Here is a 4,385-nt window from a genome sequence, read left to right on the forward strand (position 1 = left end):
CAGGGGCGACCTCGTCCGTCAATTCCCTACCCCAGTCCGTACTGCCTGCATGACACCAGATACCACAGTTGCCATACTATCACCGACAAGTACACCTGGCATTCAGGCTGTGCACTTTGCCCTCCATATAATGTGTCCGTTCCCAGAAATAGTACATTTGTCTCATGGTAAGCGGGGTCCCTTTTATTTGACGGCAACAAAGTCATCAATCACCGACATGGTTTACCTTCTCGCTCCCGTTAAACTTAAGCGTGCACGCACTGGCTTAATTGACGGCAACTGCGCCCTCCATCACCGCTACAATTTACCGTATGCTTTCTTATGTTGACTTTCATTAGTTTACTGTTATGTGCTGATTTCTTAATTTGGTTGTTTTCGCTCACAGTTGTGTACTTTCCTGATGAGGTATAAATATATATATCTTCTCTTGAGAGTGCAAAAGTGTCTTATGTGGAATGTTCCATATGCTCATAATTGCCCACTTTTTTTTTCCATTTGCTCATAATTGCCGACTTTACCTTTTCCCACTCGCTCACACTTGCCGATCTTTATTTTTTTTACACATACATAAAAGTGTTAGCAAGGGCAACATGGGTGTCATGATATGCAGGGGCTCCTCTGTATGACGGCAACTAAAGCATCCATCACCGACAAGGTTTACCTTCTCGCTCCCGTTAAACTTAAGCGTGGACGGACTAGTTTACATGACGGTAACTGCGCCCTCCATCACCGCCACAATTTACCGTATGCTTCCTTTTGTTGAATTTCAATAGTTTACAGTTATGTGGTGATTTCTTTTTCTTAATTTGGTTGTTTACGCTCACACTTGTGTACTTTTCAGATGAGGTATATATATATATATATATATATATATATATGTTCTTTTCAGAGCGCGACAAGTGTCTCATGTGGAATGTTCCATATGCTCATAATTGCCGACTTTTTTTTTCATTTGCTCATAATTGCCGACTTCACCTTTTCCCACTCGCTCACACTTGCCGATCTTTACTTCTTTTCACATACTTAAAAGTGTTAGTAAGGGGAACATGGGTCTCATGATAAGCACGGGCTCCTCTATATGACGGCAACTAAGCCATCCATCACCGACATGGTTTACCTTCTCGCTCCCGTTAAACTTAAGCGTGCACGCACTGGTTTAATTGACGGCAACTGCGCCCTCCATCACCGCCACAATTTACCGTATGCTTTCTTTTGTTGAATTTCATTAGTTTACACTTATGTGCTGATTTCTTAATTTGGTTGTTTTCGCTCACAGTTGTGTATTTTCCTGATGAGGTATATAGTGTCTTATGTGGAATGTTCCATATGCTCATAATTGCCGACTTTTTTGTTTTGCTCATAATTGCCGACTTTACCTTTTCCCACTCGCTCACACTTGCCGATCTTTATTTTTTTTTTACACATACATAAAAGTGTTAGCAAGGGGAACATGGGTCTCATGATAAGCAGGGGCTCCTCTGTATGACGGCAACTAAAGCATCCATCACCGACAAAGTTTACCTTCTCGCTCCCGTTAAACTTGAGCGTGAACGGATTAGTTTACATGACGGTAACTGCGCCCTCCATCACCGCCATAATTTACCGTATGCTTTCTTTTCTTGATCTTCATTTGCTTTCAGTTATGTGCTGTTCTCTTTTTTTTTTTTTTTTTTTTAATTTCCTTACTTTCGCTCACAGTTGTTGTGTAATTTCCAGACGATGTATATATATCCTCTTGAGAGTACAACAAGTGTCTTATCACACTTTTATGTTCTTTTTATTTATTTAATTCTCCCATTTGGAATATTCCATATGCTCATAATTGCTGTTTTTTTTTTTTTTCATTTGCTCATAATTGCCGACTTTACGTTTTCGCACTCGCTCGCACTTGCTGATCTTGACTTGTTTTCACATACATGAAAGTGTTAGCAAGTGGAACATGGGTCTCACGATAGACAGGGGTTTCTCTATATGACGGCAACTAAGCCATCCATCACCGACATGGTTTACCTTCTCGCTCCCGTTAAACTTAAGCGTGGACGGACTTGTTTACATGACGGTAACTGCGCCCTCCATCACCGCCACAATTTACTGTATGCTTTATTTTGTTGAACTTCATTAGGTTACACTTATGTGGTGATTTCGTTTTAAATTTGGTTGTTTTAGATCACAGTTGTGTGCTTTCTATCGACTCAAATTTCCAGACGATGTGTGTATCTTCTCGTGAGAGTACAACAAAGGTCTTATTTTCTTTTTAATTTTTACCACATATTTTTAAGTATGATAATGGTTTATTTATTTATTTATTTATTTATTTATTTATTTTTGAACTTCACAGCCCTGTATTTCCATTTGGAATTTTTACCTACCTCGTCATTCATTTGCTGTGTTCTTCCCTTAGAAGTATTTAATTTTTATTAAATTATTTATTTATTTAATCTCGTTGAGAAAAATTCGTGTTCACAGAAAGAAATTATTCTTTCACTACCGAGGTGGCACACGCCAACACCGCGTTTTATCGGATTTCTGCCGTTCCTTCCCATATACTTTGCTGTTGCTATAGTGTGCACGAAGTCCCTTGAAATTTTAACCTATCTGCCACGATTATGCACCGGAGCAAAGAGATGCAATAAACCTATCTTTTCTTTCGGGGGGGGGGGGGAGTTGGGTTTGTGAGAAAAACCATGGATGAATTTTTATATATATTCCGTGTCACTGCGGTTAAATATATATTCTTTACATATTTCTTTACTTTGCCATGCTTTTCCTTACTTTTCAGTGCTTTGCCATGGTTTGGGTTGAAATTTCACTTTTGTAGTTAGAACAGTTTTGTTAAAAACGTGATTTGCAATAACAACAATTTCAAACATTAGCAAAAAGTAAAAATATTGGAATTTGCATTATTTCTGTATCAGCCACCTCGTGGCTAAGCCGTTAATATATGCGCTTCTGGCGTTAGGGATCCAAGTTTTATTCCGGCAAACAGCCTGGGTCGTTCGCCTCCCGTATTAAGCCAAATTTCAACTTTCTTGCACATATTTATTACTATTATTAGTATTATTATTAAAAATGAAATTAAATGAAATCTTCAAGATTTACGTCCCACAATTATGCTGCGATCAAGGTACACCTCATGTAGAAATTGCACTATTCTGGTTTGAATAGTTTCGTTAAAATAGTGGGAGAACGTAATTTACAAAAAAAAAAAAAAAAAAAAAAAAACATGACCACAAGTGTGAGCGAAATGTAAAAGTTTTCCAATTTACTTTCTTACTCTGTTATTGCTCACCCATTAGCACAGAATAGTATCTGGTTAAGTGACATTTATGTTGCTTTACTTCTTACCGCATTTTTTAAACCTTATAAATTGTGACGGCAAGTGTGAGCATTTTGACGGCACGTGTGAGCATTTTGACGGCAACTGTGCGTAGTGAGCATTTTGACGGCAACTGTGAGCATGTTGACGGCAGCTATGAGCCTTATCTGCGCAAATATGAGAGTACTAATATTTATACATATTTCAATGCACAGTGTTTAGGTACAGGTAGGCTGGGAATGTCACTAATCTATCTTTCGTCAAGATAGTGGAAAAACAGAATCTGGGATGACCGTCATTCCGAATGTGAAGGAATAAACAACAGTGTTGTTGTTTGCTCTCTCCCTACATCATTGTTCATTAATTGAAGCTGGAATGGATATTAGTGATTTCTTTTCATTATTTCTATGTTTTATCCCCCCCCCCCACACACACACACTGCTCTAACGATTGTCTTATTTTTACGGTGCATGCCCCACACATCTTCATTTCCAATAAACCTCGTTTTAGCCGGAAAATTTTCAACCCTCCGCTACATTTTGAACTGTAATAACTTTTTTAATTATTTATTATTATTATTATTATTATTATTATTATTATTATTTTTATCATTTTTGTAAATGTGAATATAAAAATTCCTAATAACCTACTGCGATATACTGTGTTTGCATATATTCCGTTTAGAAATATTACTATTCTAGTTTTATTGGTTTTTCTCTATTCGTAGTGGGAAGAAAATGATTTCAATTTCTCATCTATCCTTGCAGGTAGCGTTCAAAGCCCTTGACGGCCCAGTGTGGTCTGTGCTTGCGCAGTAATATTTTCAACCTTCTGCACCAATTTGAAGTATATTTTCCTTCATAAAATTGGAGTTACTACAATTCTTTATATCAATTCCCCGTGCACAGTATTTTCATACACTTTCTGTGCAAAATTGCACTATTCTGGTTTGAATAATTTCCCAAAAATAGTGTAGAAACGTAATTTCAAACAAGCTTGACCACAAGGGTGAGCCGAAATGTAATGGTATTCCAATTTACATTCTCACTCTCTTATAGTTCACCCATTG

The sequence above is a fragment of the Thermobia domestica genome, unplaced genomic scaffold (assembly GCF_964235325.1).
Source record: "Thermobia domestica unplaced genomic scaffold, izTheDome1.hap1.1 HAP1_SCAFFOLD_735, whole genome shotgun sequence".
Lineage (NCBI taxonomy): Eukaryota > Metazoa > Arthropoda > Insecta > Zygentoma > Lepismatidae > Thermobia > Thermobia domestica.